The sequence below is a fragment of the Pteropus alecto genome, unplaced genomic scaffold, assembly GCF_000325575.1.
Source record: "Pteropus alecto unplaced genomic scaffold, ASM32557v1 scaffold20, whole genome shotgun sequence".
Classification (NCBI taxonomy): Eukaryota; Metazoa; Chordata; class Mammalia; order Chiroptera; family Pteropodidae; genus Pteropus; species Pteropus alecto.
This window is the reverse complement of record NW_006436298.1, coordinates 18803785-18819944: the sequence shown is the minus strand read 5'-3', so window position 1 is coordinate 18819944 and position 16160 is coordinate 18803785.

Below are 16160 nucleotides of genomic sequence, written 5' to 3'. Positions count from 1 at the left end.
ATCCAGCCCTTGCAACCCAAAGGGAATTGGAAATACTATGAGAGAGAAGTTCAAGAAAGCATGGGACACATGCATCCAGACTTCTCACTGCAGGCCAGGCTCAGGGAGTAGCACCGAATGAGGGTGGAGAAGTAGAAATAACCAGAGAGAAATGAAAGAATCTTAGTATGTATGCTGTAGTGGCCTGTTTTCTTAGAACTGACCAAGAGGAGGATACAAGCCTTTAGGATAAGCTGAATATTTATCCCAGAATCATTTTCAATCATAAGAATCGGAGAAGGCATATTTATTTAAATAGACACGAAATAACACTCCAGATTTCTCATGGCCACACATAATCAAGAAGTATCATAAGCCTTGGTGAGGAGACAGTCTGAGATGATCATAGAAGAAGCAGAGACATGGGACTTGAAAGAAGTCACAAAGTACAGGATATTTGAGATCAGAAGAAATGGATAGGACCATGATTATCAGCCATGGGAACATGATGTCTCATGTGCCACAGCAGATATTGTAGAGGTCCCTACAAACTCAACCAGACCAACCTGGATCAGTCACTTTTAACTGAATCTTTCCAAGATTCAAAGTACAGGACAAGGGACTGTGACTGTAAATTTATTACTTTTTCCCTTTCCCTAACTGTCACAGAGTAACATAACCCACCTCCCATGTGCCCCAGTGTCAGAGGGGGATAATTCAAAGACAAAAGAAGAACTCTGAAAGACTGAGCATGTACCCCCAAATAGAATGCTTTGAAACGAAAGATAATGTGAAAATCGAAAATAGTAAGAGATATTCTTTCTCACACATAACTTATAGGGTGGGTGTTTGAGAAGTAAGATTAACTCAGTTATGGAAAACGACCATGCATTTCAAAAATGCAGTAGACATTTGGGTTAATGAGCATCTCTTAAACATAAAAAAATAAAAAAACCCATTTTTTTTGTACATTTTAATAATGTAGTGATTTAGGCCATTCAGTCAGAAGCACTGGTCAAGGAAGAAGACTGAGAACTCAGAGAAGATATACAGAATAGCCCCTGATCAAATGAGGAGGAAGAGAAAATTTAGTCCCACTGAAATGAGAGTTGACCACAGGGACTGATAGTCCAAGCTTGTGACTAATTCTTCTCTGGTCAAAACTACACCAAACTGAGTTAACCATGGAATCCACAAACTTCAAAAAATTCAACATAAGCAACTACAGTTTCACATACTTCTTTCTACTTGTGAATTATGTGAGGAGCACCTCTATTGCCCACAGTGGCCAACTAGTTCTGTTGGAGATGATCCAGGCCTTGCTTGGTTCAGTAAGTCAGCTCCAAACCAGCAAATGGTTGTCTGCCTTTCAGCCTCTCTTCTCCTAGTTCCTTTTTGTTCTGATTGGAAAGAGAGAAACAATAAATGCAATTTAGAAAAAATCAAAGGCCTCTGCCTTTATTTTGTTTTGTTTTTAAGAAAGTTAAGACACTTTAATTTCACTTTGAAATTCAAATCCAACTTGGGAACATTTCAGAAACGGGGAATCAAGTTGCTGAGTTTTAGCATGACAGAGCGGAACCGGGGAAGTCCTATATACAAGTCCTCTCTGAACAAAATGTCTCTGTCTATCCGTTTAACAAATAAGAGATCCATTTGGATTAATAAGCCCCTTTTCAAAATTGAAAATATTTATTAGGAGAATTACAGCTAGTCATGACCTAGTGAAAAACAAGCAGGTGACTAATAAGTTTTCTGGTAATATCTAGCCTTGCCACACTAGTGTAATGGGGAATTTGGGTTGAGTTGAGTGATAGGAGTCAGGGAGCAAACCTACTTATAATGGGGCTGCGGAGGAGTGGTGGATAGTGTGATTTTTGACCCACTCTGAGAGACCACTCACTGACCAAATGAAGCCTCTGGTCAATAGGGAAACTGGGAGGTGGGAAAATCTTTAGGAAGATGGAAGTGGTCCAAAGCAATTGTATTCCATCTTGTGTTATCTCCTAAGGAGATAACTCTTCATGCCACAGGATATTTAACTCTTGTAACTAAGTTAATCTAAAATGATAGCAACTGTCCTAGCAAAGTTAATTCTCAATTTCCCTATAATTTGGGAACCATAGGAATAGTTGAATAATTTCCATTATCTTCTATTTACAATGAGAAGTTTATGATCTTCCTATACCAACAATGATGTGAGACAGCTGGTTATTCTGCTCAGAGGTATTCTTGTTAAGCAGAGTTGCAGAATCAGAGAGAAGCTTGTTTCTGGAACAATAAGAGGAATTAAGAGAAGACTTTGGGGCAGCTTTTACAATCCTGTGTGAATAATTTTAACTGGATCTGGATGACAATGATTGAACCAGCAAGGTTTCTTTAGATTAAATAAAGCTAATTTCAAGGTCTCTGCTTTCTGTGTTGGGTTGTGTTTTATTTTAGGGCAACATGCCCAGTTTGAGAAAAAAAAAGTCCAATAAAAAAATAGACATTCTGTAATAAAATAGGTTCCTTATGACTAAGAGCAGATAGATTTCATTCATTTATTCGCCCATTCATTCATTTATTGAAATGATCCTGATTTCTCAACCAAATCAGCTGAAAATTGTCAAGACTAATTTAGCTGAAATTGCGTCCTTAGCACAATATTAAAATGCACAGTTACAGTCAGAATTTATATGCCTTTTGGCATCATCACTTCTTTTTTCCCTATTTTCTTATATCCTTAATGCATGCCAGTTCTGGAGAAGGTCAGGAAAGGTCATTCTAACTTTGGTATGGTGGAGATAGTAGAAATGTGTGTGTGCGTGTGTATGTGCATACGTGTGTGTGTGTGTGTGTGTGTGTGTGTGTGTGTGTGTGTACCTTTAGATGAGAAATAGAATTATAAGATCTCTGCTCAGGTGACGAGTTTCATGACTCATCACTCTATATCTAAATCAGTCCCAAAAGACATAAGGGCCCTGCAAATCCTGGAGATCTCCCTTTAAAATTTATTCACCCCTGTCCTCCTATTTAGGTTCCTGTATGCAGCACTCTTCTGTTTCAGAAACAATTCACTTTCTATTATAATTCAGAAATATTCAGGTCCCCAAATGAACCTGAGATTTTAGGCTATTCAGCAAAATTTTTATTTGTAAAGCACATGCCTGCTAGCCTGTGTGATTACAGTTGCTATTCATATGAATGTTGGCAACATTTCATTGTGGGGGTCAATTGTGGTCATTTACCATGATGACATAATAACAACTGCAAAAATGTGAAAGCTAAAGTAGGGTTATTATTACTGTTTGTAAAGTCTGTGTCCCAGATGTTCCTGCCAGGAGAGAGAAAAGCTGGAGTGCAGAGATAGCTGACAATCGTGCTAACCATTCAAACTGCCAGCGGATTGAACATTTTGCAAGACAGGGATGTAACAAGAGGCTAAAGCTGGCATTCTGGCTACACCACCTCCCTCACCTTGAACTGCAAGCTTTTTCCTTCTTGGCATGTCAGACAGAAACACTCCCACCTGCATACATACCCCTGCACCTTCCCTTTGGCTGAAAGAAAAAGAAATACAGGCAGAACATTTGCCCAGAGAGATGGGCCAATAGCCAATGTCATCTCTTGATATATAGTCAAGGAGGAATTTATTTCCAACTAGTAAAGGATGGTGAGGGCGGCGGGGGGGGGGGAGCTCATAAAAATTGTGAAGCTTCAACCTGATGAAATAAGGTTAGTAAAATACATAAACCCTGATACAGCACTGGGAAGTATGCCTCTAGTCACCTACAATTCACCAATGGCTTCATGACAGATAGTCCCACTACCTGGCTGTTCCTTGTCAGTTGTGACTGGTGTGTGCCTTTCAGTCATGCTCACTAGCTTTCCCTCCCCCACCCTCCTTTCCACCCTAGGCACAGGTCTAGGGCTAGGGTAGCAGTAGGCTTGCTGATTGCAGAGATGCTCAGCAGAACCTACAGCAGAACTCGAGTGATAACACTAATAGCAAGCACCAGCGTGAGACAAAAGCACAGTACTTGAATGAAAAATACAACAGGCGTTGAATAGACAAAAAGGTAATAAAAATCCAGCTTGAAAAAAAAATTCAGCTCTGATGGCTGGTTTTTTTGTTTTTTTTTTTTTTAAAAAGGGAAAAAAATCACAGTAGGCAAAAACTCCATTTTTTTTTAACACTTCATACTTCTGTCAGCATGATGTTGAACAAGTGCCATTAATCAAGAGTGCTGTTATTCATTAGGCACAGTGATGTACTTGAATTGTTACTTTAGTATCATTGTTCAAAGCCTCTGGAACAGCTTTAAAGAAGGAAGGAATTTGCAGCTATAGTTTTTGCAGCTAAGACTGTAAAAGAACTTTTCTACTATTAACCAAATGTTAAACATGGTAATAATAGTAATAACACCTTGTATTTATACAGTGACTGTCTTCTGAGAAACTCAAAGTACTCAACAAACAGTAGTATATTCATTGTCAACAACATCCTTTTGAAGAAAGCTAGAGGAAGGTATTATTATCCTCTTTGCTATCAGGCCAATAATACCTTCTTTGTGTTTACAGTTATCTCTGATGTATGCTGCAGGGAATGACAGAAGGGAAGATAGAGAGGGTGGTGTATGTGTGTCGTGGTGGGAGTGGATTGAAGACTTCTATGTATGTTTTGAAAAACTAAACCAAAATGAATCCTTTCGCTGAGTAGTGGATGTGAAGGATTTGTATAAACACTATGGTAAATTTCCAATAATTGGAAATTAATAGTAGCATATTGTAATAAGAATATACCTCCTGAGGAATTAACTTGATGTACTCTGGCTGCTGGAAGGAGGAAGGGCTCCCCAGGTTCTCTGGCAAGTACTGTGACACCCCAAGCTGGGGTCACATCAGAGTGGCTGGTTTTGGCTCTGCCCACCTGACTGCAGCTGATTGGACCAGTGCTGGACCAATCAGATTTCTTCTCCCCAGTTTTTTGAAGTGGATTATGGGGAATCTGGTGAATCTAATGAACTCTTGAACTCTAAAGGGACTTAATAAGGGAGATTTGCGATGACTGTATTTGGTCCATGTAAAAAAGAAGCCTAGAAAAGGGAGCAGAGGAGCAAGGAGAGAGAACACTTTGGTTCTTGATGGATGTTCTGTTTCTATCCTAGTCAAAACTGTGTCAGGCTCTGTGGTCTGTCTTGATTCTCTCCAATAAATTATCCAACCAGCTTAGATGTCGTTGTTGTTGTTGTTTTATTTTCCTAAACAAACATGGTCTCTACGATAGGAATGTCTCAAGAAAACTGCATGCAGAAGACTTTGTAGGGTAAAAGACCCTCAGCGTATTTCATTTGGTGGGGTCTTGACCCCCACATATCTAATAGCTTTTGTAGGGAGTTCAGTCCAGTAGAGAACATTTAGTGAAGTTAATAACTCAGCTCTGAAAAAGGTGACTTTTAATGTGTGTTTTAATTGTCTGTTTTTTGTTTAAACCTAATCCAATTTTCTTTTTTTATCTGCACCCTTTGCAAATGAGCAGTTTTTTGAAAAGCAACAACTTGAAAGAGCTTAGAGAAGATCAACCTGTATTTGTGAATCACTTTGATCCAATAAAACAGGAACAGCAAAAATCTCAACGCTTGACACTTGAACCAGACTTTTAGAACTGAAGGGAATGGCAGAAGTCTGCTGAGTCATTAAGAAAAGTATTCAAATGCAATATTGTACCCCAAGTTCTTGCTTTCCTGTCACAAGAAAAAGAAGCTGCATTCCAATTTTATACCTCTGCACATTGCCTCTTATTCCCAAAGCATTGTCATATTCACATCTGTATAACAGAACAATGGGCATAGATGCTCAGAACAGAAAAAAAAAAAAAAATCAGCAGTGTTTATAACAAGTAAGCAATAAAGGGCCATTTAAAGATTTCTCCAGGAGAATGGACCTGCCAAAACAGTGACCCTGAGGATTTTCTTAGAGGCTGCTAGAGGCAGGTCAAGGATTTTTGAGTGAAGTATGCCTTCCCAGCTTTTTAAAGAATTACTTTGGGTAAGCTTTCTAAGCCTGTTTTGGTGTTCTCCTTACTGTAAAATGGAGTTAACAATAGCTACCATGTAGGCTGTTGTAACAATGAAATGGTGTATATAAAATACCAGTCACTTGGTTACAAAAAGAAAGGGAGTTCTGCATATTTTGTGGAGGGTTATAATATAAACCTTCACTACCATGACTCAGATACCCTAACAGTTATATTAGATGATGATACTGAGATTCAACATACATTTTTCCCCTAGATGTTTTTAATAATTGAAATTTAATGATTAAGCCTCAAAATAGATTCAAATGAAATTAGATGCCCCTGTGCATTGTTACTAAAATAACTGAAGTGTTTCATAAGGTTGTTTCAACCTGTAATCCCTCAGCATGAAAACTGATGATACTAAGGATAATATGACTTAATGGGCAGTAGAGGGACATCTCTGCACACTCTCATTTTGGAAAGCTCCACTTGCTGCACAATTAAAATTGTACTTTAGGATGAAAGGGGGCTGCTGCCATTATTGAGCAAGGCAGATGTGTTTTATTTATATTCCCATGGAGTTCACTGTTGCTTTGAATCTAGAGCCCAAGTTCTGAAGGAAAATCTGTAAAAGCTATCTCTTTAGAAATTTTAATAGAATTTTGATATAATTCATTAATTCCATTCAAGAAAAAAAAATTTTTTTAAAGATATCTACTATGAGCAAATATGAATTGGTCCTCTCTGGAGCAGGGGATCTCTCTCTCCCTGTCACTTCAACCTCTGAACTCTAATCTCTTCACTAACAATCTATAGTTTTCACTCCCGAACTTAAATTTCCCCTTGTGCCTCTATGAATAGATGTAATTTCTTGTTGGAAATCATGGTATTTAGCATAAATTCTAAACTCCTTACCAAGGCATATAAGGCTGTTTATGATGTGGCCTCAACTAAATTATTGTAACTTTCTTCCTCCAACACCGCAATAATCAAACTAAACTCCCTGCAGTTCTTATCAATGAATCTTCCTCTCTTTTCTCCCCTCTCCCTTCCCACTTTATCCCTTTCTTGGCTGTCCATGTCTTGTACAAGAAGTAATTGCTACCCAGAATTTCTTTTATGACATCGTAAGACAAGCAAAAGATATCTGGTATTGAATCCCCCTATGAAGGTTCACTTTGGGGTGAAAGGATCTCAAGAATTCTCAAGGGAACCATTAAAGTGGGGAATAGAAGGAGCACTTCAGTGAGCGTCAGGTATGTCATCAGGAGTCAGGGTGGGAGTTTGGTCAATCAGGGTGGGAGTGCGGAATTTCATCCAGCTCCCAGAAGCAATTGTTAAGCGTTGCCCACTCCAGGGCAGCATTGCTCTAACCTTGCACTCTGCAGCAGGAGAGAGGTCAAGTCCTCCAAACCAGAAGTGATGAGCTCAGCTGTAGGTCAGAGAGAGCCAGTAGAGGCATTCACATGAAAACCTGAGCCCCTTTCCTGCCACCATGGAATTAGAAAACTTTATTTTATGACTGGTATCATTAGTGAAAGAAATGAAGAGAAGAAAAAGCCCATGTTTCTGCATAGTAACTCACCTCAAACAAACTTTACTTAGTGTAAAATTGGCAAGTTAATTTTTTAAAAACATTTGCTACTGTGTGAAAACAGAAGAACCAGAAATGGTGGAACCAGCTAAAAAACTGTGTGTGTGCATGCGTGTGTGTGCATGCGTATGCACACACACAGTGCAGTATATCTGAATTATAGTGAGTAAATTTTGACCCTACGTTTTTCTCTATTCTACTAATTTGGACTTAGCTCATGTTCTGTGTATTGTTATTCATTCTTTGCCTTATCCTCCCAAATAGATTTTAAACTTCTTTTTATCAAAGATTGTGTTTTACTTCTTGATATTCTCAGACTCTCAGAATGTCCTATACAAAGTAGGCTATCAATGTAGTAATAAACCTGGTCATATCCCTTGTCACTATTCCACTAACTGAAGGCTGTATGATACACTGATTCTGTGAGAGTGGAAAAGTATTGGCATGAGTATTACTGCGTTTGCTTCTCTAAATTGAGGAAATTTTCTTAAGGGAGTTGAGTCTTGAATAGAAAGAATGTGAAAGCTGGGAAAATAAGGCTGTCCATGATAGAATGATAGTTTATGAGACGCTTGACACCAAGGAAAGAATAAATGTCCGTGGGGACTGACTTGGAGATCAAAGCGGACAGGTCTATAGCAGGAAGTAATAAAAGTATTTTGGAAAAGAGAGATGGAAATATGATGGTCATTGTCAAAATATTGAAAGAGATGCAGTGTGACCTGGGGACATAAAGGTTTCTCAGCATATATAAAAGTGACCAGTGGGACAATGGGTGGGAGATAAATTGGCTAAAAACATTTTGGATAATTAAAGAAAAGAGGGAAAAAGTGAATTTCAACATACACTAAGTACTATAGAGGACATCAAATAAGACATTGTTCTTCCCAGTGGGTTCATAACATAACTTAGAAGAGCCACTTTTTTTTTTTAACTTAATGTGTGTCCATGGCTCGTCAAGCATTTTAATATACCAAAGGCCAAAGAGGCACTGCACATTTATATTCAGGTTCTGATATTTATATATTGTAATGTGCTGGGATCCATATTACTTTCAGTAACACCATCTAGTTCTAAAGGGCAAAGTACATAGAATTCTGAATAAGTTCATCTCTTTTTCTTCTTCTTCCCTAAAGGAAGGAATGGAAAATTATCAATATTCTTAAGAATTTTAGAGCAGGGGGTAATGGAATGCTCTTTTATTCATTGCTGCTTGCAGTACTTAATGTTAAGGACTCTTATTTTCATTATTTCAATAATTATTTCTTAATTTGAAATGAATCCTCTTTTTACTCTAATCAGCAGCACCAATGATCATTAGAAACTGATTAGAAGGGATGCACAATCTCCATTTATCTTCATTGCCTTTACAAAATTATAGAAGTTTGGAAGTAGAAAGAATCCTAAAGATTATTTATCCCAATAGTTCCCAATGCCTGCCTGTCCGCAGACTTGTTGCCACAAAACATCAAAAACAAATTAGACACAAAATAAAAATTCCTGAGACTCATCTGCCTTAAAGTAATTGAATCAGAATCTGCAGGGTGTGGTCCAGATATCTAGGACAAAAGGGATTCTGATGAGAAGCCAGACTGGAAACTGGCGCATCAAATTGACTATCTTTCTGTTAGAGAAAATGGCCTTCAGATAGATAACTGCCTTATACCAGGTTCATGCAGGTATACACTGTTAGTCTTAGAAATAAAATCTCGATTTACCTTTTCCTAATTTAGTGCTCTTTCTGATATACCATACTGTTTCACATAAGAAAGAATTTACTTGTGAGATATTTCTTAGTTCTAGGCAACTTGAGGTAATGTCAGTTCAAATCTATCATAATCTGTAATAGAATTCTCCTCAAAGCCATTTTATAAACTGTGTGGGGGAAAAAAGCATACATTTTTTTAACCCAGTGGCTTACCTAGATTGCTCTTTGATTCTATTTTTCCAATTTTGACTCAATGATATTTGGCTGTATCACAATTTCATCCATTATCAAAGGACCACTGTTGTCCTCAATGGATGCTATTTAAGAGTGTGTTCTACAAATTCTAAGTTGGCAAAATATCTAGCCTCTGTAAAATACTTATTTTGAAGAAAAAAGGTATTTAAAGCACTGAATTCTGCCCAATGTTTTATTTAAACAATGCTTTCTAGGCACATCTTTGGGTGGTTTCACTTTTTTCAGTTTTAAACAACACTATGGTGAACATCCCCACATACATCTATACTAGCAGCCTATAGTTATTAAAATTTTAAATATGTATAATCTCTGATCTAACAGTTACACAGCTAGAAATTTATCTAATTACTTTTAAAAGATGAGAAACTCCAAATCATACCCATATGCTGGCTAATAATAATAGCAATATAGGGTGCTATCTACTGTATGACTCATATTTTTCTTTCATTATTTTGTCAGTTCAGTTGGTTGAAGTATGCTGCAAATGAAACACAGTCATGAGCTTAATCCGTATGTGTATCACATATACAGATTTACAACATGAATCATATCACGTACAAGAACATCAAAATACATGAAAAATTTAAGGATAAATTTAAGCAAGAGTGCAAGATCTGTTCACTGAAAACTACAAAGCATTGATAAGAAAAATTAAAGACCAAAATATATGGAGAGATATGTTGTGTTTATGAATTGGAAGAATCAATATTATTAAGTTGTTAATACCCCCAATTGATCTGCAGGGGCAATGCAATCCCAATCAAATTCCAGCATTTTTTTAAAAAAGAAAATATCAAGCTGATTCTAAAATGTATATAGAAATCCAAAGGACCTAAATTAGCCAAATAAGTTTGAAAAAAACATTCATAACACTTTTTTCAAGACTTACTATAAAACTATAGTAATTAAGAAAAGGTGACAATGATATGAGGTTAGACATACAGATTAATGAAACAATACAAAATCCAGGAATATACAAACAAAACAATTGTCAATTGACAACCTATAATCCAGGAATTACCTTTCTAAGGAAATTCATGCTTCTTGTACTTGAGGTTTATTGAGCTTCTTAAACTTGCTGGCTTATAGTTTTAATCAAATTTAGAACATTTTTAGCTATTATTTTTTAATATTATTTGTCATTTCCCTTCCCCTTTGAGAACTATAATTATATGTTTATTGGGCTGCTCTGACTTTTCTCTATAGCAGGTCTGTTCATTTTTTTTGAGAGTCTTTTCTCTCTTTGTTTCAGTTTGGTAGTTCCTATTGCTGTGTCTTAAGCTTACTAATTTTTCCTTCTGCATTGTATGATTTGCTGTTACTCCATTTAGTGTATTTTGCATTGTACACATTTAAGTTTTCATCTCTATAAATTCAATTTGAGTCTTTTTTTTTTTCATCTTTCATGTCTGTACTTATTCAATTTTTCCTCTGGCTATTGAATACATGGAATGCCATTATAGTAACTGTCTGGTAATTCTAACATCTGTGTCAGTTCTTAGTTTTGATTGATTCATTTTTATCCTTATTATGGATCATATTTGCCCACTTCTTTGCTTACCTGGAATTTTTAAATCAGATTCAGACATTGTGAATTTGACTTTGTCAAGTGCTGGACATTTCCTATAAATTTTCTTGAGATTTGTTATTGCATGCAGTTAAGTTACTTGGGACCAGTTTGGTCCTTTGGAGTCTCGCTTACAAATTTTTAGGCAGGACTAGTTTAGTCCTCTGTAATCCCTACTACTGAAGCAAAACCTCCACTTAGTGCCTCTGGAATGTTGAAGTTTTTAGTTTGACCAGTGGGAACAGGCACTATTTCTGGCTTATTGTGAAAGCTGGATATTGCTTCCTCTAATCTTTCCAAGTAGTTCTTCCTTTGGCAATGGGTAGTTTCTTTACATGCATATAATGATCAGCACTGTGATGAAAACTCAAGGGGACCCCTCTGCAGATCTCTGGAGTATTTTCTCTGTGAAGCTTTCTACTCTCTAGTACTCTGCTCTGCATAACCCTTCTTTCTTGGTCTTCCCAGATTCTCAGCAACATAATCTCAACTCAGGGAGTCTACAGGGCTCAACCTTTTTTCCTAGGGATTGTTCTTATCAACATTTATTCCTGGAATCTAGCAGAGTATCCAAAACATAGAAGGGTCCATGGAAATGAGATCAAACAACATTTTTTAGGTTAAAAACGTCTTCCCTTGACACACAAAAAAATAAGAGGCTTTTCACTTGAATGAGGCATTCATAGAAATATATCTGTGCCTCTTAGCCTCATAGGTTGCCTTATGAATCAAAGACTGGCCTTGACATTATTGACTTTCTCAAGGTAAATATCAAATTATCTGTAATGATGCATTGGCTTTAAAAGATCACAAGATGTATACTATAACAAATTGGACAATCTGGAAGAAATGGACACATTCTTAGAAACATACAATCTCCTAAGACTAAGTCAAGAAGAAACAGAAAATCGGAACTGACCAATTACCATCAATGAAATAGAATCAATAATCAAAAACCTCCAAAAAAACAAAAGTCCTGGACCAGATGGCTTCATAGGCAAATTTTACCAAACATTCAAAGAAGAATTATCACCTATTCTTCTCAAACCATTCCAAAAAATTCAAGAAGAGGGAAGACTCCCTAACTCCTTTTATGAGGCCACCATTACTTTGATTCCAAAACCAAGAAAAGACATTACAAAAAAAAAACAAAACTATAGGCTGATATCTCTTATGAATATTGATGTGAAAATCCTCAATAAAATATTAGCAAACCAAATTCAGCAATACATTAAAAATATCATACACCATGATCAAGTTGGATTTACTCCTGGAATTTAAGGTTGGTTCAATATCCCTCGCAAATCAATTAATGTGAAAAAACAAAATCCAGCATCCATTTATGATAAAAACTCTCAGCAAAGTGGGAACAGAGGGAACATACCTCAACATAATAAAGGCCATATATGACAAACCTACAGCTAACATCATACTCAATGCGGAAAGGCTAAAAGCATTTTTCTTAAGATCAGGAACAAGACAAGGATGCCCACTTTCACCACTCCTCTTCAACATTGTATTGGAAGTCTTAGCCACAGCAATAAGACAAGAAAGATAAACAAAAGGCATCCAAATTGGAAAGGAAGAAATAAAACTCTCATTATTTGCAGATGACATGATACTAGATATAGAGAACGCTGAAGTTCCCCCTAAAAAATTGTTAGGACTGATCGATGAATTCAGTAAAGTAGCAGGTTATAAAATAACTATTCAGAAATCAGTGGCATTTTTATACACCAATGATGAACTTTGAGAAAGAGAAATTGAGAAAACAATCCCATTTACAATTGCATCAAAAACTATAAAATACCTGGGAATCAAATTAACCAAGATCGAAGACCTGTTTTCAGAAAATTATGTCATTAAAAAAAGAAATCGAAGAAGATACAAATAAATGGAAGCGTATACCTGTTCATGGGTAGGAAGAATCAACATCGTTAAAATTGCCAAAGCAATCTATAGATTCAATGCAATCCCTATCAAAATACCAATGGCATTTTTCAGAGAGCTAGAACAAATAATTTTAAAATTTATATGGAGCCATAAAAATCCCCAAATAGCCATGGCAATCTTGAGAAAGAAGAACAAAGTTGGAAGTATCACACTACCTGATATCAAACTATACTACAAGACTACAGTAATCAAAACAGCATGGTACTGGCATAAAAACAGATACATTGATCAGTGGAACAGAAGAGAGAGCCCAGAAATAAATCCATGCCCATACACTCATTTAATATATGACAAAGGAGGTAAGAATACACAATGGGGTAAAGACAATCTCTTCAATAAATGATGTTGGGAAAATTGGACGGATATATGTGAAAAAAAGAAGCTGGAACATCTTCTTACACCATATACAAGAATAGACTCAAAATGGATTAAAGACTAAAATGTAAGACCCCAAACCATAAAACTTTTAGAAGAAAACATAGGCTGTAAACTCTCTGATATTACTAACAGGAATTCCTTTTCAAATATATCTCCTCGGGCCAGGAAAACAAAAGAAAAAAATAAACAAATGGGACTACCTCAGACTAAAAAGTTTTTGTACAGCAAAGAAAACCATCAACAAAACAAAAAGACAACTGGCTGTTTGAGAGAAGATATTTGCTAATGATACATCTGATAAGGGGTCAATATCCAAAATTTATAAAGAACTTATACAACTCAACAACAAAAATACAAATGATCTAGTTAAAAAATGAGCAGAAGACCTGAACAGATACTTCTCCAAAGAGGAAATACAGATGGCTAACAGACATATGAAAAGATGCTCAAGGTTGCTATTCATTAGAGAAATGCAAATTAAAACCACAATGAGATATCACCTCACACCTGTCAGAATGGTTATCATCAATAAATCAAAAACCAGCAAGTGTTGGCGAGGATGCAGAGAAAAGGGCCTAAGAAAAGTTTTATTAGAAAGATGACTCTGATGGCAGCACAATTTACAATAGCCAAGATATGGAAGCAACCTAAATGCCCATCAACAGATGAATGGATAAAGAAGTTATGGTTCATATTTACAATGGAATATTACTCAGCCATTAAAAAAAATGAAATCCTACCATTCGCAACGACATGGATGGACCTAGAGATTATTATGCTGAGTGAAATAAGTCAGATAGAGAAAGATAAATACCATATGATTTCACTTATATGCAGTATCTAAGAAACAAAAAGAACAAACTAATCAAAAACAGACTCAAATATAGTGGACAATTTGGTGATGAACAGAGGGGAGAGAGGTTGGGGGCTGGAAGAGTGGGGTGAAGGGTTAAAGAAGTACAAGTTAGCAGTTGATAGTTGAGTATGGGGAGCATGACAGAGGGAATGCAGTTAGTGTTAAATGATGGTTAGGTGGAGGGCCAGGGGAGATAGGGAGCAATTGGGGGGGATTGTTTTATGAACATATAGATATCTAACCAATGTACCATATACTTGAAACTAATTTAAATAAATCAATTTATTAAAAAAAATCACAAGATGAGCACTATTTACTTAGCTTTCAATGGTGATAATATAGGTCACTATAAATAAATATGTATTTGAATTAGTATGAAAATAAGTGTAGATTATATAAGCAATTATATTTAAAATTGATTATATTGATAGTTCTTAACCTAGTAGAGGAGGCCTCCCATGAGGGTTATGTGGTTATGTTCCAAGACACCCAGTGGATGCCTGAACTTGTGACAAGTACCAAACCCTATACTATGTTTTTTCCTATACATGCATGCAATTCATGGCTTCTCTTTGGCATATCCATATAGCCAGCATCACTGTTCTTGTGCTTTGGGGCCATTACTAAGTAAAATAAGACTTACTTAAATACAGGCACTGCAATACCTTGAGAGTTGATCTGATAACCAAGATAGCTGCTATGTAACTAATGGGCAGGTAGTATTTACAGCATGGATACACTGAACAAAAGGATGATTCATTTCCCAGGCAGGATGGAGTGGGACAACAGGAGATTTCATCATGCCACTCAGAATGATGTGTAATTTAAAACTTAAGAATTGTTTATTTCTGGAATTTTCCATTTAATATTTCAGACCGTGGTTGACCATGGGTAACTGAAACCACAAAAGCAAACCTTGGAAAGGATATAGGGAAACTACTGTATGTATCAAAATCACTTGGAGAGTTGGTTTGTGCCTAAGAGATTCCAATTTCACCCAAGCCCTCCAGATGTTTGTACTGGGGGATTAACTCACAGGTAAAATTTAGTGTATCAGTTTCTGTACTGCAAAATGGAGAGAATGATTATTCTCTACCTCACTAGATTTTATGAAACTCAATAAAATAATGAATTTAAATCATGCAATTCACTGGTTGCCTATAGTGAATACTTATATATTGTAAATATGTAAAATAATTTTTCTTGAGGAAAGATATACATGTCTACGAGAAAATTTGTTGTTTGTCTTTGGATTGCAATAATTTATAACCTAATCTCTGAAATTTCCTGTTACCTTAACCCAGAATAGTCTCTAATGACTGTTAAATTACTCAGGATTTAGGAAATTAGAAGTTTTCTATTATAGATTTAAATGCAAGAAATTGGGGGTTATAACCACAATGTACAATAGGCAAGTGAGAATAGCTGGGAAGTGGGCTGAGTTTAACTACAAGAGTCACACAGAGTAGAGTCTTTGCTTCAAGAAAGTGAGTCACAGGGGGTGTTCAGCTTAGAAGATTTCTTCATAATATTGTCAGAACCCAAGTGAATCTTTTCTGTAGGCACTTAGGCACTTTTAACTCATCTCATTTCCTTTTATTTCCTTGAGTGGAACCAACACTTGGATAACAGCAGATAGAGAAGTGAGGGAACGTTAATATTAGAAAAGAGCCAGTTTTCTTAATATTTACCTAGGAATTCAGATTTTTGCTAGCTATATTGAGTTATAATTCTGCAAAAATGCCTCAGGTGAACTTAAGGTACAAATCTCTAAAAGCTCACCTGGGAGTATTAGGTTTCTATTAACAGACCCTAGTCAAGTCACTCTTCATTCTCATAATGTACCAGGTAATATAGGTCAGTAATAGA